Here is a 22,878-nt window from a genome sequence, read left to right as displayed (position 1 = left end):
CGGGCGCTGGCCCAGCGGCTGTGGCGCTGCGCGCGGGTCCCCCCGCTGACACCCGCCCCTCCTCCGCCTCGGCGCCCCCAGCCGGGGCCGCTGCCCGCAGCCGAGGCGCCGACGCCGGCTCCCGCTCCCGCTCCCGCTCCGGCTCCCGCTCCGGCTCCGGCTCCCGCTCCGGCTCCGCGTCGGAGCGCTCCGGGCTGCAGTTGCCGGCTGCGCTCCCCGCTCCGCTCTGGGTCCCGGCTCCGAGCGAGGGTCGGGAGTGAAACTTCTCCCGGCGGCGGCGGCGAGAGGAGCTGCAGCAGGAGGAGGTGGAGCGGCGGCGGCGGCGGCGGCGGCGGCAACGCGTCCGCTCCTAGGCTGCCACCCTGTCACTGGCGCGCCTGGTCCCTCCCTCCTCCCTCCTTCCCGAGCCCCCGCCCTCGCTCCCCGCCTCCCGCTCCCCCCGCCCCCCACAACCCCGCCGCCCGGCCGGGGACCGGCCCCGAGCAGGAGCGCGAGCAGCGCCGCCGGCAGCCCGCGAGCCGCGCGAGCCGCGCCGTGTCCCCGTCACCCGCCCTCGGACGCCCCCCGTCCGCGCCGCGGCCCGGAGCCGCCTCCTCTCCGGAAGGAAACGATCCGGGTCGGGCCGCCTCCGGCTCCCAGCGCCGACGCCCCCTCGTCCCTCCGCCCACGGCCCGAGCTCTCCGTCCCATTTCCCGTCCCGTCCCGCCCCCTGCCCGCCTCGCTGCACCCGCGTCCGGGGGCTGCGCGGCCCTGCTCCCGGCGCGCCGGCCCCACTGACCTCATCGGCGGAGCTCGGGTCCCCGAGCCCCCGGCGGGCGCCCGCAGCTGCCGCCCGCGCGCCTCCCCGGCCCGCAGCGGGTCCCGGCCCGGCGTGACCCTTGCCCACTCCGCCCCGCCCAGGTCCGTGCGCGCCCCGCGCCTCGCGTTTGCGGCGCTTTTCGCGGTTCTCTCAGCGCCGCGGCTCGGTGGCTCCCCGCTCTCCGCTCGGGTCCCGCTCGCTGCTGCGGAGACCCTCCGTCCCATCCTAGCGCCCCACCTCCCGGCCTTTCCACCTTCCCAGGCCCACCTGCACCCTTCGCCCAAGCGCCACTGTCACCCGGTGTCTCTCCTAAGACAACCTCAGAGGCATTGGGAACCTCCTCTGACAGATCGCGGGGAGTGGGCATTCAGTCCCCAAAGAATAGAGAAATCCCACGTCCCCCACCTGTTGACTGCCCGCCGGGCTCCTGTCTAAGAAGAAGCGACAATCATGAACTGTTTTCAACCTCGGTCAAGCCTGATTCGGTAAGACTGGCAGATGGTGGAGAAACGTGAACAAATGATAGAGCCAAGAACCAAAGATTCCATTTAAGAAAATGCCTACACCCCCCCTCCCGCCCCAAATAAGTGAGGTTCATCAGAAAATATAATAGAAAATATGATTTTTATTCTTGTCTCTAAACTTTTATTTTCTGAGGCAATGACAGGTAATGTTTCTACTCGTCCGATTAGGGGAAAACATCTTCGGCGACGGAATCTGAAAGAAAATTAAATTGTATTGGCCAAAATTACTGAAAGTTGCATTATGAAGAAATTAACCTGAGGAAGGGGGCATTTAAAAAAAAAAAAAAAGTTCTCTCTAGAAGTTGTGAATCTAACTAATAGTCTGAGGTGCGTTTGGCTTTCCAAAGTCTTTCCTCTTCAAATTTCGGTCTTCTGTTTTGTGCATCAAATGCAAAGGGATGGTATTGAGTAGCATTAGACATAGGGCTGGATGCAGCCAGGTGCTGGCAGCATCCCTGGAACAGCAGGCCTGCCCGGGGCCCGCGGAGGAGTGGTTCTTTCCACACCAGCCACTGGCTGTGCATGAGCACGTCTGACTAAACGTTTCGTCCACTAGACAATGAAGCTGCTTTTCCATGTCGCCGTCTTGCCCAGAAACACTTGGGAATACAGGTTATTGGGCTCTTTCTCAAAGTTTCATTGTAGTTAGAATACAAAACTATTGAACAATCCCCTTCAGATTTAAAAAGAGATCCTCCTAAGAATTTTTTGACTTTCTAAGAGTGCTGTTCAATACAACTCTCCCTATAATGGAAATTTTATTTATCTGTCTCTTCATTAAGGCCTCCGCTCACCGTGTATGACTGTTGAGCACTTGAAGTGTGGCTAATAAAATTGAGGGAATGAATGTTCCCACTTATTTTACCTTGATTTTTATTTAAATAGCCCCCATGTGACTGCTATGTTGAGCAACACATTTCCGGAGAAAATCCACAACATGTAGTACTATTACATATCATCAAGTGTGAAGAACACCTACACACCGGCATACTCTCCCCTGCCATATCCGGGGGTGGGGGGGGTTCATTCTAAATGAGTGCCGTTCTTTTAGTAGATCTACAAAACCATTACTTCTCGTTGACCACAAATAACCCACTTATCAACTGTTTTAATATTTTGAGATAACCTTAACTTTATTCATTTATTCAATAAATATGTACTAGAGATTAAGCATGAGGGTGAAGTCTCTGGACATGGAAATATCAACAAGATATTCACTGCCACATATCATGAAGTTTACAGTGCAGTGGGGAAGACAGACACTAAGCACCACATCACAAATTGAATTATCACGGTGGTGACAAATGATATGAAAGGAAAATACTTGGAAAGTAATTTATTCTGGAACTCAGGGAAAGTACTTGGAGACATCGAAATAAAATGAAAAGTATTGAAATGATGTTCCATCCTGACTAAGTGACCTTGGGAAAATCATTTAAATTGTCTGAGCTTTAAATTTCTAATCTGCGAGTACATTTCTGTGAGGATTTATTAAGATTATTATATAGAAGTGCTTAGCGCAGTGTCTAGCTCATTGTAGGCACTCAGGAAGTGTTGATTGCTCTCATTTTCTAAACTTTCATGATAAAATGCCTTAGATATCACTCTCCTTATTTTTAATGATATTTATCCTTTGATTTATTTAACACATACTTAGTGTGTACCAAAAGCCAAGCACTATTCTAGAGAGACAGCAATAAACAAAACACAGCTCCTGACTTTATGGGGATTATTCTACTAAGGAGGAATTACACACACTCAAATACATATAATGTGCTAGCTGATACAAGTTTAAAAAAAATAGAGATAGTGGGTATGTACAAGTGTTAGATGAGACCATCTTTGATTGACTGTTCAGAGAAGTTCTTTCTGATAATCTTAGCACAGAACAGAAAAAAAAAAGTGATGAGACTAACCATAAAGATATCTGAGTGAAGATTATCTAGGAGGAGAGAATAGCTGACACAAAGGCTTGAGATATACGTGGATTATAATGAGGAACAGCAAAGAAGCCAATGTGGGTTGCAGATGGGAGGGAGCTGGTGACTTGCTGGTCATTGAGGCTAGTGCTGTTCAACAGAATTAGAATGTGAGTCAGAAATGTAAGACATGTAATATAACTTCTTTCTTGTACATACCATACATTTTTTTAAAATGGGTGAATTCAATTTATTTATTTTTTAGGTGAATTCAATTTAAATAACATATCTTATTCAACTCAATATATCCAAAATATTATCATTGCAACTATGTATATAATATATAAATAATAATATAAAATTATTACTTGGTCTACATTCTTTGTATCAGTACTAAGTTTTCCAAATCCATTGTGTATTTTACACACTATAGCACATCTCAAGTCAAACTAGCTACATTTCAAATGTTCAAGAGGCACGTGTAACTAGTGTCTACCACACTGGGCAGTACATATTGAGCCTTACAGACATTTGTAAAGGCTTGGACTTTTGTTCTGAGTGACAATGAAGGTGTTGAGTAGAGCGGTGGTATGGTTTTTATTTATTTATGTTTTACAAGGACCATTCTAGCTGCTGTGGGAAGAAGAAGCTAGCAAGGGACAAGGATAAAAGCAGGGAAAGCATTTAAAGCATTATTGAGGTGACCTCCATGACTTCTTCCCACACAGTGTCTATGTCTCTTCCTCATTTGTATGAGTAGAGGTATTGAGAAGGTTTTTCCTAAAAGTTTAATTTCGTATATATTGACATTTCCGTTAGCTATTTATGTGGTATTTCCCAAGGTCAGTGAAGTAATTTTCTCATACTCACTTTAATTTTGAAGATACATGAGTTGCCAGGTAGCTAATTTGCTGGGAAATCTCCACAAAGGACTAAGGGTTTGTTTTTTTTTTTATTAGAACAAAGAATAATATATTCTAGGAAGAAGCTTTAAAAACAGTATTTGGACAAGAAGGGTGTTAGTTGACAAATGTGTATGGAAACTTCTTATCATGGAATGAAATTAAACATACCAAATGTATACTAAAATATAGCCAGATCGGAGTACATTATTGGAAGAACGCATATAAAAGTGTAGGTAATTCTAATACCGCTGGCCAAATATGTTGATAGGATTGCTGTTCTTAGCCAAACAAGAATATTTCAATAGATATGCTTGTGAACCACCTGATAAAATCTCTGTGAAGCAGCTCAGCAGATGGTAGGGAAAACAGTAACAACAAATGCTTCTTAAAATTATGGTATTTTCCTGAAAAAAAAAAAAGTACAAAACTGATTCTCTGTCCTCTCAATCCATTAACAATTTCAACTACCCCGAAATCAAGTCAGGCACACTTACAGACAGTCATTAGGCAGACTTCTGTGAAGGTATTGCATTGAGTGAATTGATTGGAAAGAATTAGCAACAACTTCAAAATCACAGAAAAGGGCAGAGATGCTTTTAAAAGGGTGGATATCATAGTTGGCTCAGGTATGAAAGTTAAAGGTAAATATTTAAGCATATGGTTAAGCATACACTTGTACTACAAGGTGCAAGCAAGTTTAGGCTAGTACTGACACTTTGATTTAGTATTTTACTGTAATCTTTAGAATATTATCATTTTTTCTTGACAGACCAAGGCCCAGTTGATTTCATTTGTGTGAAGCAACTGTGGCATCTAGTGGCTAATAATCATAATGTAATTCGGTTTGTTTCAAAGGGGTAGATTGTGTTTAATGGCATTTTTGACATCCCCTATCGATAGCTAGAGGAATCTCAATAAATAGGAAATTAAAGATAGACCCCTAATAAGATGACCATTTAATTTTATGTTTATTTCCTCAGAAATCATCACATGAGGGAATGATAGTTCATATACTGAAATGTGAAAAGGTAATTATTTAAAGCACATTATAAAACTATGTATGTTTTACAGCCTAATTCTAACTTACATTTAATAAAAATGAAAATGTTGTGGGGTGTTTTTTTTTTTATGCTGACTAGATAGTTGATGCTACTAAGGAATTATTAATTCCTTTTTTTAGATATGATAATGGTATAGTGGCTATGTTTCCAAAGAAAGCCCTTATTTTTTCAGAATTACATACTGAACTCTCTGTAGATGAGCTGGTGTGATGTCTGGAAATCAAATAATATAGGCTTGAGGAAAGTGCTAAGTGGATGACAATGTGTGTGGAGCCTGAATGACCAGGTATTGATAACTGGGCTGGGAGATTAGTTTGGGGTAGACTTGGAATTCTCTGTAATAAAACACTTAAAGGAAATATTTTGTTTAAGAGCAGCATATATAGGGCAGCCTGGGTGGCTCAGCGGTTTAGTGCTGCCTTCAGCCCAGGATCTGATCCTGGAGACCTGGGATCGAGTCACACGTCAGGCTCCCTGTGTGGAACCTGCTTCTTCCTCTGCCTGTGTCTCTGCCTCTCTCTCTCTCTCTCTCTCTCTCTCTCTGTGTGTCTCATGAATAAATAAATAAAATCTCAAAAAAAAAGAGCAGCACGTATATAACTTTCATTTCCTACATATTTATCTCAGCATAAGATAGTCCCTTTGTCCAAACCATCAACATGTTTTGAGAAGAAAATAAGACTCTTGCTGTCACTTAAGAAAGATAAAAAAGAAAGAAAGAAAGAAAGAAAGAAAGAAAGAAAGAAAGAAAGAAAGAAAGAAAGAAAGAAAGATTGATTCAAGAGGTGACCATATAGAATTAAAACTTCTTCTTCCATTGCCCCTGGGATCCATCATAGTCTCTTAGATGTAAGCAAAACACCTAATCAAGCTTTAACAAATAAAGAGGCACTATTTATGATGAGGACTTTTTTTTTTTAAGCAGTAGTAATCTGTGATTAGGTAGTGATCTATAAAATCTTCAGAGAGCTCCTAATCACTAATATGAATTTATTCTAAAAGAATTAAGAATTTATTCTTAAATTTTCTCCTTTCACTACTCTTCAAAATATTAACATGCTCCAATTCGATATTTGTAATCCATCAAAAATTTAAAATGCACATGCCACCTTCCTTCCTGTTTAATTTTTTAAAACCCTACAAATTACATGGTGTCTTTTCTTCTCCTACAGATCACAGCTGAAAAGAAATATTGAAAAGAAATATCATATGATCTACATATGTAATACAAATTTTTCTAGGAGCCACATTCTAAAAAATAAAAACAAGTGCCATGAATATTAATAATATACTTTATTTTACCCAGTACATCCAGTTCTGACTTAAGTCTTAAAGCTCATTTTTGATTAACAAAGAGACAAATGGATTTCAGAACATGGACAGGATTTATTTTGCTGCTTTCTTAAGTATCAATATACAAATAAATTGCATATGGATACATGAATACAATATATACATATGCATGTGGGTACAGATATATATACCGTTTATTTGTTTACAGCCATACTACCACTACAGAATAAGCATAAGGGGAGAGATTAGGGGGATTTTTCTACCATGCCTCAATTTCAGGATATTTTACTAAGATGAAAGAGAGGTTAAATATAGCATCTCTCAACCCACTGTCATTGCATTTTGAGAGAGTGAGGCAGGTAGAGTTTTAATTCACTCTAAGACTGCTGGATCCAGTAGTGGATTTTTATTTAAATTCAATGAGCTAACAATGACACAAGCTCTCAATAGTTTTGAAACTCAGATTTTATATATTTCAATAAAATATTAGCAGTGTGAGGGCAGAGCTTTTATTTTCTGCCACTCTTTATGGTTGTTTTTATTTTAGAAAATATACTTATGTTCACAAAATATTTTTCATGTTAATATATAGGTTTGTTACTTTTGTATGAGTTAATATTGAATTTTTTTCTAATTTTTAACTTCTAATACTCTAAAATACTTGGGATCTTCATTGATGTTTAAGACCATAAGGGAGTCCCAAGAACAAAACATTTGAGAAAAATGTCTAGAGAAATAGCTTCATTTATTTTTTTTCTCTTGGAAATAGCACAACAATTATTTTTTAGGAGGAATAATTAAGAGACTGCCTTCCATCTGATAGAACACTGACTCTAATAATTTGGGATGACATGAGAGTGGCTATCATTGAATTTGTATTTTTGAAGCTTTGACGTGCTTCTAAGTATACTATTGCCTCCATGTGTTCAGATTCATACATACTACATTCTGGAATCCAGTGCCTCAGCTTTTTTTTTTTCTTTCTTTCTTTCTTTTAAATGTGTTGCTATTGGAATAAAATGTCAAGAATGAATATTTCAAGACAATTTAAATCATTTAGACATTTCAAATTCTAATTGGTATCAAATAACAATTAGTAACTTACACAAATTTGGGAGTACATTTTTTACTTCATTTCACTGCTATACATAGAACAATACACCATTCCGAAGCTCTAACCATTTACTGTGCCAAAAAGAAAATGTCTCAGTAAGTTAATTCTAGAGGTGGAGAATCATAAAATTTAGTGAGGAGAGAGGAAGATAACATTGCCATACCAATAAAGTTGAAGGTGCAATTATTTGCCCTTTGAAGCCAATTTTAGCTCTAGGAATAGACAAAATGTAAAATCCAAATAAAATTGCATGAACTAATTGAAAAAGGCAAATTGGCTTTCATAAATGAAATAAATGGTCGTCGTTTGCAAGTTGCTATAGGAATTGTGTTCTGGATACAAAATATGAGTTCGGGGAGAGGAGGGCTAGTACCTGGTGGTACTTTCTCTTACTGGGTCCCCGTGGCCTTACCTCTGAAACTTCAATGGGCAGAAAAAGGACTAGAAGAAGTCTCAAGAGAAGACTAAGAGCAAATGTTAGCCTTATAGCTAAATGATTTTCCAGCAGTGTTTTCTGCTTTCATCTCCCAACTGGGCACAAAGAGATTCAAAAGGAGGCATTGCTGAAGCACACCCAAGACCTAAGCGAGGGGTGGAGCACTGAATTTTTAAGACCTTTGCTACAGTTCTGCTTACCACACCCTTCATACAACACCACACTTTCCTCTTCCAAACTGCACTTCCCACGTCTACCTTTACAGAAAACGGACAGAAATAGTCACAGTACCATCTGAACCACATTAAAATTAAATTTAGGTTTTAGCATTAGCAGCATAGAATTGGGACTCCAGGACAGGATAAAGCTATCAGAGTCAGATCAAATCTTCTCATAGGCATATAGAACCCAACTGGCCATGACATCTTACAAATAATTAAAACTTTGGCACCTAGGTCAGTGTATCTCAAAGTAGGATCCTCAGGACTCCTGTGTATTTCTAAGGTTTTAATGTGCATAGCTATTAATAGTAAATCTGGAGTTCTTCTGAAATCAGAATTGCTGAAGGGGCCAGGAATCCATATGTATAACAAGACACTTGAGCATTTGTTAAACATACTAAAGTTTGTAGCCTACTATTCTAATCTTTCTTGATAAATGGGATAATTCAAAGTCCTAAGAACATACATTAAATTAAACAAATTAACATAAAGAACAGAATTGTTGGGATCCCTGGGTGGCGCAGCGGTTTGGTGCCTGCCTTTGGCCCAGGGCGTGATCCTGGAGACCTGGGATCGAATCCCACATCGGGCTCCCGGTGCATGGAGCCTGCTTCTCCCTCTGCCTGTGTCTCTGCGCCTCTCTCTCTCTCTCTGTGACTATCATAAATTAAAAAAAAAAAAATCAAAAGAACAGAATTGTTATACCTGTTTACTGACATTTGTCACACACACACACACACACACACACACACAAAACATGAATATATGGCTGAAACTCTAGGTTCTTCAGCCCCAAATGATGGAATAACCCTTATTCACTTACTTTTTACAAACTGAATGTAAACTAGTTTGCATTCCCCAAGAAGCAGACTCCAAGGTAAAAATTTGAGAGTAAGTGTTTTATTTGGAAAGTGATCCTAGGGAATACCCATGGGAGAGTGGAGAAGTGAAGGGATGAAGGGGAAGAGAGGAAACCAATAAAGGGTAAATTCAGAAGTCAGTTGCCCCTGTGGAAAGCTCAACTTTAATTCCACTTAGGAAACTCTTGCAGTCAATGTAGGCCATAGGCCTCAGGCTTATCCCATGGGAAAAGCAAACAAACTGGGTGTATTTATATACTAACTTCTGTCTGTCATTGATGAAGGGCTGCTCCCAGGGGACACATTCCCCAGCACTTCAAGCCTGCCTGTTGGACAGTTTGAAAAAACTGTTCAGCAAAGAGTTAAAGAGGTTAAGAGTTAGAAGACGAATCATTGGCAAGGATGGAAGTGGTAAAGGCAAGGAGATGTGGGCAGGACTCTGGCATCCTCTGCTCTAAACCACAAATTAAAGTGATATTCACTCCCAATGCCAGATTTTTGGACTTTCTATATTACAATAGACACAATCCACGTGAGTAACAATACACCAAGTAATATTTTCAAAAGTATGATTTGCAAATTTAGATTTCTTTTAACTGAGGAATGTATGTTATATAAACAATCTTATGGAGCTATTGGAGTTGCTGATGTTTTCCTGTTACTCTCCTCTGCTGAATTACTAGAATTCTTGGTGGAGGGCCATTTTATTGTGTCTTAGTTTTGAGAATTCCCTTTGGCTATCTTTTAAAAACATTTTGCAAGGGAAATTTTCAAACATATACAAAGTACATGGACTAAAACCTGCTGAACCTATCTCCCAGCTTCAGCACTTTTTAACTCAATCAATCTTGTTTTATCTGTGTCTTTACCTACTTAGCTTCTGATGGAATTTTTTAAAGCAAACTACAGACACTATTTATCCATAAACATTTTAATATATAGCTCTAAAATGTAAAAACTTTAAAAATGCAATCACTTTATCTAAATTCAAAAATTATCCCTTAATATCATCAAATAATTGTTCAAATTGTCAACAGTCCTACCAATTGCATTTTTACACTTCTATTTTTTAATTATCAATATTGTTTTATATGTCTCTCATGCTTCTTCTTTTTTTTTTAGAAAGCGTGAGAGCACAAGGGAGAGGCAGAAGGATAGAGAGAGAGAGAGAATTCTAAGCAGGCTCCATGCCCAGCGCAAAGCCAGACTCAGAGCTTGATATCCTGAAATCATGACATGGCCAAAATTAAGAGTTGGACACTTAACTCTTAATTTAAGAGTTAAGGTGCCACCCAGGCACCTCTCAAGCTTCTTTAATAAGTTCTGCCTTTATCTCTTATTTTCCTTGTATTATATATATATATATATATATATATATATATATATTTTTTTTTTTAAGCGGATCATTTGCCTTATAGGGTTTCCTACCATCTGGATTCTGTAGATTCCATTCCTACAGTGTCATTTAACATGCTTCTCTGTTTTCTGTATGTCCTGGGAATAGGTAAATTGGTATTATGACCTAGAGAATTTCCAGATACAAATTCACTTCTTTTTTTAAACAAAATTACTCAATAGATGATATTGTGTTCTTTCAGTAAGAGACCCAAAATATTCGTATTTCTGACATAAGCTGCTGTTGATAATGAATTCCTAGATTTGTTAATTCATCAGAAGTTACAAATGGTAATAATTATAATTCACCATTGTTTCTTCCTTTGTTAACTAGAATACTTCTATGAGGAGAAAACTTATCTCATGGTACAACCTGCTGGTAAAGACAGCACAAATGGTTCTTTATCTTTAATTTTTGATGATCCAGAGATTTTAAAATATGGTTGAACATTAAAGATATCTATCCTCAGTTCCTTAGAAGGTCTTGCTTGGTAAAACTAACTGAATAATCCAAAAACAGAAGCTTGTTCCTCCCAGAAGCAATCTCATTTTCTGCTACTAAATTTTAATCATCACTAATATTCTAATCTCTACATCACGACATAAAGTTGTGGCTATGAGAAGAAAAAGTTGCTATATTTTTCTATTTTTGCCTTTTATTGTATTTTTTTACCTTTTTATTCATTAAATTGCATTTACTGGGAGGGTATTATGCTGAGTGAAGTAAGTCAATCAGAGAAGGACAAACATTATATGATTTCATTCATACGGGGAATATAAAAAATAGTGAAAGGGATTATAGGGGAAAGGAGAGAAAATGAGTGGGAAATATCAGAGAGGATGACAGAACATGAGAGATCCCTAACTCTGGGAAATGAACAAAGGGTTGTGGAAGGGGAAGTGGGTAGGGGGATGGGGTGACTGGGTGACGGGCACTGAGGGGGGCACTTGATAGGATGAGCACTGGGTGTTATACTATATGTTGGCAAATTGAACTCCAATAAAAAATATACCAAAAAAATTGCATTTACTGAACTTTTAAAATTTGGAAGCAAATAGGCCGGGATTTTATAAGAGTAGGAACTGAAATTTTACCTATGTGTATCTATTTCCTAGCCATCTGGTGTCTCTGGTTTACTATATAGGAAATCATAAAAGAATTATGAGAAATTTTCCTTTGCATACAAGTTAGGTTTAGTAAGTATGCTCTGAGGAATTAAAAACATGCTAAACCTGGTTCTTTTATACAGTGAATGTTTATGTAGTTGTATTCAGTGTGGTTTTGTCATCACTTATGGCTTGGGGTCTTTTGATGTTTGGGACTCTTCTGAAGTTTTCATTAACAATCCAACAACAACAACAACAACAACAACAATCCTGCAACATAAGGCACCTAGAGGCCCCCGATGCACTTCATGCACTTCTCCTAGTACTACCACACTACCAATGAGCCTTCCACAAGAAATTCAATTATGCTATTTCTTCACCTAAAAAAATGAATAATACTGGGCTAGCACAGAGGTTGGCCAACTACAGCCCATGGGCCATTATCCAACCCACCACCTTTTTCTGGTGGTTTCTAAATTAAAGAATGATTTGTGAATTTTAAAAATGGTTTTACATTTAAAAAATTATGTAACTACATAATATCCTCAGTTTTTGTCTCTTGACTTGCAAAGCATAAATATTTAGTATTTGGCCCTTGCAGAAAATGTTCAATCACCCCTTGGACACAGCTGTGATTTTCAAACTATCTTCAATTACAGAACTTTAAAGAGAGAGGGAGAAAATCTTATTCCCAAACCCTTTGCTGAAAACAAATAACTATATATTTATTTAAATTAATTAAAAATTTTTAATAATTGCTTGCTAAAAAATTCAATCAGGAACAATGGGGCTGCTTTAATGAACATGAGAGACTAAAGGAAGGAACGATAATTTTGACATTGGAGATTGTAGATGACAATTAGTCTTAGAGAGGATTTAGCCTGCAATTTATTCCTGTGGATTTTTTTTGTTAGATGATTTCAAAAATAAAGTCCTGTTTTGAGCAGATAAGTGGTTATTATTAGTAGCAATTTTTTAACAGTTCACCTTGCAAACTCAGGACACTCTGAAGTTAAACTAATCCTAATTCTTAAAAGAGAATTAGGAAATTTTGATTTTACTTGCAATATCCAAAAAAAAAAAAAAAAAAAAAAACCTCCTCATAATCAAAATATAGCAATCAGAGAGAAGCACCAACAATTTGGAATGGGAGATAAAGCTGTCTATGTATTTTAACACCTGCGGTGTTTTCCTGTCCTTGTACCAATGACAACCATGCAGTGAAAAACAGACAGAGCAGATGATTTTGCTGCTGCAATTTTATGTGAGTGGACATAAGCAAATTTGAATTTTAAGGAGAGTGGAGAAGAACAGCAACCTTCTTGTTCTAGGGTTGCTTAACAAAATGTTTAGGTATGTGCACAAATACAACAGTTGAAGCTTTATGCTAAAGTTCAAGCAAAACGAAACCAGGTAATTTACAATCACAGGCTGAAGTTAGTACAAAAACTGAAGTTACATTCTTGAGAGATTAGATTAGAAAATAAACTGAAAATTGGGTCAAATAAAAATTACTCTTGATCCCTTATTTAACTATATAGTAGATTATACGTGATCTTGAATATATATCCCTGTATGATGTATCTGATGCATCTGAGGTCTGAGGAAGTTGAAGTCTGAGGAAGTTGAACTAGACTAAGGAAAAGATTCTACTCATATATGATGACATTCTGCCTTTAAGATAACCTATCAAACCCTTGCAGTGACTACAGGGTAAGTGAAGAATTCTAAAATGCCCTTTGCTTTCAGGGTTTAATTTCTATATATATGTTTTAGATTTATTTATTTATTCATGAGAGACACACAGAGAGAGGCAGAGACACAGGCAGAGGGAGAGGCAGGCTCCCTGTGGGGAGCCCGATGCAGAACTTGATCCCAGGACCCTGGGATCATGCCCTGAGCTGAAGGCAGACACTCAACCACTGACCCACCTAGGCATCCCAGGGTTTAACTTCTATTGAAATACCTTAATAGCTTTACAAGTTGTTTTGTGGTTCAAGTGAATTAAACAAGATGAATAATCCCAGCATAAGATCTGGAACGCAGAAGGTGCTTCATAAATATTGCCTCTATTTAAATATAATTTATATATATGTATGTCTTTAAGCAAGTGATCAATAAATGTGTGGGCACGTGTGTATGCGTAAAAGAAACTGCGATAACAATTTGAAATAAGAGATAAAGGTGTCTATATATTTTTCAACACATTCAGTGTTACAACATACACACACACACACACAGAAGTGTAAACAAAATTTGATCACTTTCTCTGGTCTTTCTGAGGCAGCATTTGTTATTCCACCGATCATTTAGCCCTCTATTCATTTATTCAACAATGATTGCCTAAGCAACTTCTATATGGTGATGTCCTAGGTATAATAAAGCAAACCAAATTCCCTTGCCCTTGTCTTGAGAGTGTACATATTGGTTGGAGGTGGCAGGCAATAAAATAAAACACAACATTCAACTGCATAGTATGTAAGATAGTGAGACAATGTATGAATACCAGAATCAGGGAAGAGGATTAGGGACTTAGAGACAGGGAGGCAATTTTTAAATACAGTGGTCAGGAAGGGTCTCATTCAGAAGATAGCATATGAGCAAATATTTGAAGGAGGTGAGGAAGCAAAATACAGTGATGCCTATGGAGAGAGGATTGCAGGCAGAGGGGAGCAAGGGTGATATGTCCTAGGACCAGCGAGGAGACTAGGGTATGAACAAAAGGAAGGTGGTAAAAGATGAGGTTATAAAGGTAAGGGATGTTCCTGTAGCACCTGTTGGCCAATGTAAGGCTTTCACCTAGAGTAGGATGGGAAGCTATTGTAGATGTTGAATAGAGGAGGGCGGTAAGATCACCTACATTAAACACATTCCTCCAGGATGGGGCTCGTGGAGTCACATCTTACATGAAAGTTAGGATCTCAAATTAAGTTGTAATTGACACACCAAATACATACCCACCAAATACATACATACCAAATGTATCCCTTCACAACATAACTCTTTTAGTTTCTTTTTTTATTAGAATGTTTAAAATAGCAAAAATAAACAAACAAACAAAACACAAACCCCACACTATCTTTAAATGAAAAAACAATCAAATATTTTGAAAAGCCATCAAGCCTCTCTATGGACCCACAGAATATAGACTGATGATTTCTGAGCTAGATGAGTTTAAAGACTCCCAATATCAAAATTCTCCACATCCCTCAGTTTCAGAAGAGACAGTAGCCTCTCACTTTCTAGCTGTAGGTATTTTTGCCCGACTTCCTTAACTATTCTCCAACAGTTTTTAAATTCTGCTTACCCCACTAATGGAGTCTCCTCATTCCTTCATCCAGCTGCTGTTTATGGATCCTGCTGGCATCCATTTCAGGCATAATCACTACCTCACAGGAGCTGAGATGTGTTTGATTAGCTGTACTTCAAGATGGCTAGAGGTAATGAGACTTTCTTGTCATGTGACACATTATTTCAGAGGTGAAACACTGATGAACCTGTATATAATTCAAGCTGTAGATCCTGGTGATATGCCTATGACAGAACAGTAATTTTAAAACAAAGGTTTGTGTTGATTCCTCCTATTTCAAGTTGGTAGCCAGGCCATTTGTATTTCTTTGCTCTGGGACTTTTCACAGAGCTGGAAGTAGAATCATCTCAAGGACAACAGCCCTTCCTATCTTTTATAGAGTATTAGCTCATGGATGAGATCATTTGGCTGTCCCAGCAGATGAGGAGAGAAGGGAGAAGAGAAGAAGGCCATGGAGGCCAAAGAGAGAGGACATTTCCAGACTACGTGAAGGAGACTAAGACTTAGGGGTCCCATGACTACCCATAGGTAGCAGCCTCCAGGGAACCTGGACCCTAGACACGGTAGCTTCAGTCTCTACAAAAACCAAAGGCACCAAACAGAAGAGAAGTAGCAGCCACTGGACTGAAGGGGCTATTCTTAGTGGAAGGATGGCTGTGTTGGCATAAAACACTACAAAACTATTACTTCGAGGAGATCAGAGATACTCAATGCTTTACACAACCTTTGTATTTTAGACAGCCATGCATAGGGTGCATAACCCAGTAATGTCTTAGATTTAATTTCTTAATATCTACTCCAAATGGAGGCTTGGAGATGGACTTAGGATGACTTAAAAAAATAAAGAAATATGATTTGCATGTATATGGAGTATATAAAGAGTATATAAAGTATATAAGTATATAAAGCAAACACAATTCCCCCTTCCTTAGGCAACAATGATTTTACAAATATTAAAAAATAAGTTATTTTCCCTGATGACACTTCTGTATTACATAGAATGTTAATCAAGTACTAGCTGTTGCTTCAAGTCCTTGTAACTTCTAAACTTACTTCATTAAATATGCTTCTTAGCAATCACATTTATTCAACTAAAGAAAGTGAATAAAGCTGACATTCATCCAATAAAAATTTTTCACTCTGATTTTATGCCCTCAGGGAATGCAAGTTAAAGGATGCACAGGACATTAGAATATCTTTGAAAGATTAATTATCATCAAACACTGAAGGACTAAAGCCAGAGTAATGTCTAATTTCATCCATTCCAAAATATTTAATCTTTAAAAAATGAATACTTAGGTTGATGCCATGACATATAGGTCTAGGTTTTGAATTCTGTATGTTATTCCTCTGGTGGCAGTGCAGTTGGATACATAATTATCTTTAAAAGGTCTGATGGAGACACCTGGATGACTCCTGGGTGGTTAGGTGTCTGACTCTTGATTTTGGCTCAGGCATGGTCTAGTGGTTATAAGATCAATCCTCTCCCTCTCCCTCTGCCCCCCGCCCTACTTGTGTGCATGCTTTCTCTCTTCAGAAAACAATAAAACATAAAACAAAAAACAAAAGGCCTGATGACTTACACCTAATGTGAATTTGGGCAAGTTGTGTCAGTTTTAGTTTTTGTTATTTGAAAAAATGAAGATAACAGTTTTTCTAAGGTTTTATGTGATGCATTTGTGATTTGTATATTTAGTCATTTCCATTCACAGGGTCTAAGGCCAATGTGCATTAATCCGTGGAACGGATTTTTTGGGCCGCCCAATATCCTTCTTCTATCCCTATCTGATCTTATACAGTAATCCTATTCAGCCTTTATGGTTTGGGTAGGGGTGACTAAGGGCTGACTGTTGTCCATAGCTGCCTTTAAAAGTCCTAACCACAATTAAACTTCAAGCGTGTGACCCAAACAAGACTAACTGTAACCCTCCCTAGGATTATTGCTAGAAAGGGTAGGAGAGATGCTCTCACTCCTCCATGATCTCTTGCTGCAGGGACCTGGTAACACCACAGTCATTTGTAGTCATCCTTCTAGATACACAGAGGCAGTCTGAGAGGGAAGAGAGGAAGCCAAAGGGTGATGAGGGAGACCCTGCTGTTCGTTAAGTGTCTGAATGCAGCATGTTTAGAAAACCACTTCTGGATTTTCAGGTTTGTGAGGCATTTTATGCCATTTTTCATAAGCTCATTTCCAATAAATTTCTGTCACTCATGAGTAATAGAATCTTCACCAGAATACTGTTAAGTGCACTCCAAAGTCAGACCATATGCAATGGAAGCTTAGCTCTTTCACTTGCCAAGTTTGTGACCTCTTTAAGTGAGGAGTATTTATTGAGCGCTCGCACGCGCACGTGTATGTGTGTGTGTGTGTGTGTGTATTATAGTAGAATGTCTGGCCCATGATAAGTGCTCAGTAAATGCAAGCTATTATTATTATCACATTAAATAGTATATACACTCAAATTCCTGGGTAGGAATAGATGCATTTAAAACAACCAGGTAATAGTGCAGAAATTGGAAACAACACTGAAGCAAAGCAAAGGTAGAGAAAAATCTAAATTAAATTAAAAGGGAATTAAAGGGAATCAAAGAAAGATAAATCAAAGAAATTAAATTGGGGAATGAAAAGGAATCAAAGAATGATGAGGAAATTCTCAGCAAAAATTAGAACATAAAAAAAAGGTGAAGACATAAATTCTTGTGTTTGATGACACCAGCAGCATAAAATACATGAATCAAAAGTTGCCAACCAGTGGCCCAGACATTCTATTTATTTTATTTTTTAAATGGAATATTTGATTCTGGCACTAAAACAAAAACTCTATGGATAGCAACAAACCAGCAGATATTCTAAACTGGCAGATTTTTTGTTAGCTATTTCAGTAACTTAGTCATAAATTTTCCTTAATTTTTTTCCTCAGGGTGTTGTTAACAGAATTATATAAAACTTGAATATTAAGTTTCCAGTTTCCTGAGGATTTTATACACAAAGAGCAGACATTTCTACAGACATGGTATAACAGATATTTAATGGAATGTGGTTCCAGTTGGAGGCTTTTAATTAGTGTATAAAGCAAATAAAATGATAATGCTTTAAAATCAAATTATTCTGTATTAAAATGAGAAATAAATTATATGGCAGCAATTATTAAAATGATAATTTGTATTAAAATGTTGTCTCATTTTTAATATAGCTAGTCAATTCCTAGGCTTAAACCAAATGTAAAAATGTAAGCTGGGTGAAAAATAATGCAATGTAAAAAAGATTAAAACCTCAAACTTTCTAACTATAGCATGTATTTTTTCATAGATGTTAACTTATAAATGCAACTACTTATTCTGTGAATATTGGCCTTTTATAAATAATAAGATAATTTTTATTAGTTTTTCTCTAACATGAATCCAGTAAGAATGCTCTGGAATAGAAATATAGCAAAATATCACAAAAGACTGAAAATTGTACAATTTTACATAAAATAAGTGAACCTATTTGACTATTATTAGAACTAATTGCTTCTTACAATATAATGTCAACATTGCCAAGTAATTAAAAGAAATACTGAAACAGTATAATCCCTACATTTATCTATTTGGAGTTCTGTCTCCAAAATGCTTGTGACTTAGATTATATATAATTATATGCCTACGGCTCCTATCACCAAGCTCTTTTAAATCAACAGATAATTATTGTGAAATTAAATTCACACATACGCTACACAGATGTCCAAAGAATGCAAGCATTCATTATTATCTGTAGCTCTTCTAAACCATCCACAAGGAAAAACAGGCACTGGAATTGGAGGAAAATTTTAACAATAGCTTGTTATTTTTTGTTTTGCTCAATGTCTTTCAATTTAAAATATCTCTACTGCATTAATACTCTCTCAATCCACAGTTAAACCTACTTCAGGGATCATTATCCCTTTCACTTTCCTCTTGAAATTGAAGTCAGGGTATAGGAGAGACTTGGGACATGAAACTTGGGACTATAGGAGTCCTTGAGACATGGGGCACAGTTTCCCTAGTTTTGTGTGGTCCTTGTATCTGCCTTTGTTGTACAGAGCCATTACACACCACACCACCTTTTTCTTCCCCCCCCACCCCCCTATCATGGAGAGGGGTCAGCCTGTCTGTGGTCTACCAAGGAGGTTTTTTTTTTTTAAGATTTTATTTATTTATTCATTAGAGACACACAGAGAGAGGCAAAGACATAGGCAGAGGGAGAAGCAGGCTCCATGCAAGAAGCCTGATGTGGGACTCGAGCCCAGGATCCTGGGATCATGCCCTGGGCCAAAGGAAGATGCTCAACCATTTGAGCCACCCAGGCATCCCTCTACCAAGATTTTGAATAGAAAACAAGGTAAAGCTATTCTGTTTTGTACTTTCTGGAGAACATGCTAATATATACCTCCATAATTACTGGAACACAAGCCTGGAAAAAGGGAAGTGAGAACACAGAACACAGGACACACACCTTTACTTCCATGATGGCAGTGGCCTTCTTCCCCCAATTCAAGGTCAAACAGGAAGTCTCTCTGTCTCCCCTCTATATGATAAGGACTGCCTCACTTTACTCTGTTTTTGTTCTATTCTTGGCTTATGATAAAATTCTGTGAGCTGATCAATGAAGTTTGGCCCCAGATATGTTAATGAAATCCTCTTCTTCACAAAGCCTGTGTCTCAAGTTTATTTTTACATTTTTGTCTCAGAAATCCCATTTTGACATGAAATGCTAAATGTTGACTCCATCTTCCTCTTGGCATCCTTCCCATAACAACTGAACTCTGTCATTAAAAAAAAAAAAAAAAAAAAAATGCCTGTAGAAGATGAAGGGAGAAGAATCACATAAAAGGAATTTTTAAAAGGATAAAAATACACTAATTATTTAAAAGTCTATTATTTACCTTTCAATCAGAATAAGCCAAGAGTTCCTTTATTCAGAAGTATTGAATTTCATTGTTAAGAACAATGGCAAAATCAGGTTAAATATGTCTAGTCATCATGAAGGTTTATGGAAAGGTATGGAAAATTATGTTGATTGTAATACAAATTTAACTGTATATAAACAGAAAAGGAAGAGAGTGAATGTATTTGGAGGATGTATGAGAGATTCTAGAACAATCTGAGCATTTTGGAAATGTAACTATCCCTTTATACTCTAGAAAATATTAGATAAAATGTACTCAATTATAACCCATTTTTAAGACATTATTTTCAACATTATAACTATTAGATCCAAAACTATAATTTAACTTGTTAAGCAAGTCTGAGGAAGGTACTCAAATGAGGAGGAATGTTGCCTGCAAAAATGAAAACGCCCATCAAACATGATGACTCTTTTTGTAATATTTGGGGGGAAAAAAAGTGGAGCAACTTGACTTTTTCCTTGAGGGGGTTCTCCCCATGCACCATCTCCTCCTTCCCTTTAGCATTTTATAAAAATATTGTGTAAAAGTTGGTTTTTAAGTAATACAGAATTCACTTGGCCCCGTGAGTGAATTTGAAGACTAATTAACATAGCACAGAAAGGGACAGTGTAGCTGTCTCCCAGAGATGGTTCAATGGGTACTGGAAGTTTGCTTCCCGTTCAGAGAAACAGAAGGACATTTCCATCTGTAAGAAGGAGAGTTGCATTGTTTTGGGTAGAAATAGGGAATTTCCAATTTTTATCTAAAGTTTGCCTATGGATACTGAGTAGTTTAGGTAGATTTGCTAGTTATTAAGCTATTCTCTCTCAGCTCCAATCCCATTCTTCCATATTCATTTTAAGAGAGTATGGCTGAAAGTCTACAAATCTCTTTGCTGCTTTGCACTGGCTCCCTATTATCTAGCTGATATCTGGCATTTGAGACAAACACTCAGAGCTTTAGGTGGAAAAATAAACTTGTTCCATCCTATTTGCCTTGTGTTTGCTTCCTAGCCCTATGAGCACCATCTTATAAGCAGTCTTTAAAAACATTTCCAACAAAGGAAGCTGTGTACCATTCTGCAGCAGTGTTTGCATCAATTTTATATTTTCCCCAACACTTAGAATCAGCTTCATCATACCACCTCTTACAAAGCCAGTCATCCCTTCCTCAGAGACCATGGTTCCAGCTCCATGGGGGCCCTCCAAATTTCTAATTTTAATTAATTTGCATCTCTTCACTTTGTTTCCCTAAATCTGGGAGTGATATTTGCTTTCCTGTGATACTGTAATATTCTTCTTTTCCTTTTCAGTTACTACATAAAAATTATTTACATTAAATTATCTCCTATTAAAATATAAATCCTTTCCTTTAAGATGTTAGATACAAATGATCACTTTTTATGATTTTCTATGTATGACTTTTCTTTTTCTTATTAAAATATTTGCTGTATTTTGGGGTGTGATATTCTGTATAATAGTAATGATATGTTGCAGACATTTTTTAAAGACATTACATATGGTGACTCACTCAACTAAAAAAAGAGGAAGAAAGAAACCCCTGGGTGACAGGTAGGTAATATTATAACTCTCATTTATAGGCAAGAAAACAGAGGCATTAAAAAAAAAATAGCTCATCTAAGATCACACAGCCATTAAGTGTTGGAGCTGGGATTCCAAACTTAAGACCTGTCAGAATATGGCTTTTAGCTGCCATAGGTGATAAATGTGTATTGGGTTCAAAAGTCATATCAATCAGAGTTCAGTGCAGAAAATAGAAACCCACCTAGATATCACAAGCAGCGAAGGATTTACTCTGAAGGGGACAGGTTTTTACAAATGCACTGGATGAACTAGAGGGGCAGAAGCTGTCAATGAACTTTTGAATTAGAAGTCACACCCTGATACTATAATTCAGAATTCAGAATCTAGTGCTGCCATTCACAGTTCAGGGGACGGTTGCTGTCACCACATCACTCTACTTGAGACAGCTATGCTGAGGCAGGTACCTGACAATGGAATACTAATTCTCTTCATGCACCACTTATTCCAGTTTTCCTCTTTCCAGGACCACAACTAACATCAAATCCCTGTGCTCCAGATATAGGAGGCTGAGTAACAGGCCTCAGGGATGCCGACATCTCACTTTTCAGACTTTCTTTGAACAAACATCAATTCAAATCAGGCAGTACCAAAACAAAAATGATTAGGATCTGAGGACAAGAGCTAGGGAAATATTTTTATGTAGGAGTTGCAGAAGCAAAGCAAGGAAATTATTTGGCTATTGTTTAAATAGTTGCCTTATGTGGGAAAACTTAGTTGGTGGTTACTGATTGGGTGTTCTTAAATTTGTTTTAAGAATATGAAAGCATTTATAGGAATTGACTCTGGCTTAGGTTTCAGTGTTGCTTATATAGGCTACCAAGGCATTAGAGTCTCCTCAATCAAATGGCCTCTTTGTTCAATTTCTTTAACAATCCTAATTCTTGGGACCTTTGAATATATTATCTTATAGAAGGGAATTTGCAGATGTGATTAAAATGAAGTTCTTGAGATAGGGGGATTATCCAGAATGATCTGAGTGACCTTAATGTAGTCACAAGGGTCCTTATCAGAGGGTGGCAGTAAGGTCAGATTTAAAAAGAGATTCAAAGATGCTATATTGCTGGTTTTAAAAGTGGAGGATGGGATTCTGGGTCAAGGAATGCAAGCAGCCTCTAGAAGCTGGAAAAGGCAACTGATTCTTCCCTAGAGCCTATACCCAAAATGAATTACATGATTTTGCTAAATTTATATAAAGAAATCGAAGGAATGTGTGTGAAATGGCCCAACTAATGCTATGTCCCCTCCTTTCTGCTCCAGCACTTTAAAAATCCATCCTCACCTGGCTGCTTTCAGAGGAGGTCATTGCTGGGTCTTTAAGTAAAGCAAAGCCAGCTCATTAGAGAACTCAAGAGAGGTGGCCTCTGCTGAGAAAGGGAGTTCTGTGAGGTTTGTGGGCTCAGAATTCTTGGATTTATTCTACTCT

At 38.2% G+C, this 22,878-nt stretch overlaps 1 long non-coding RNA gene across 2 annotated transcripts; it reads right to left on the bottom strand.

Annotated features, from left to right (window-relative positions):
- Positions 1 to 1,406: 1,406 nt before the first annotated feature.
- Positions 1,407 to 22,842, bottom strand: LOC144322051 (uncharacterized). Of its 2 annotated transcripts, XR_013387610.1 has the most exons (6): positions 22,735 to 22,842; positions 19,419 to 19,761; positions 14,942 to 15,168; positions 4,470 to 4,551; positions 3,240 to 3,392; positions 1,407 to 1,516 (listed from the first exon to the last, which is right to left on the bottom strand). It is a non-coding gene; the product is annotated as an uncharacterized LOC144322051 (long non-coding RNA). The 2 variants fall into 2 exon arrangements; XR_013387611.1 differs by lacking the exon at positions 4,470 to 4,551.
- Between the last annotated feature and the right edge of the window lie 36 nt (positions 22,843 to 22,878).

This window comes from Canis aureus, chromosome 10 (assembly GCF_053574225.1).
Source record: "Canis aureus isolate CA01 chromosome 10, VMU_Caureus_v.1.0, whole genome shotgun sequence".
Classification (NCBI taxonomy): domain Eukaryota; kingdom Metazoa; phylum Chordata; class Mammalia; order Carnivora; family Canidae; genus Canis; species Canis aureus.
The sequence above is the reverse complement of the archived record's forward strand: the minus strand, read 5'-3'. Positions and strand labels throughout refer to the sequence as shown.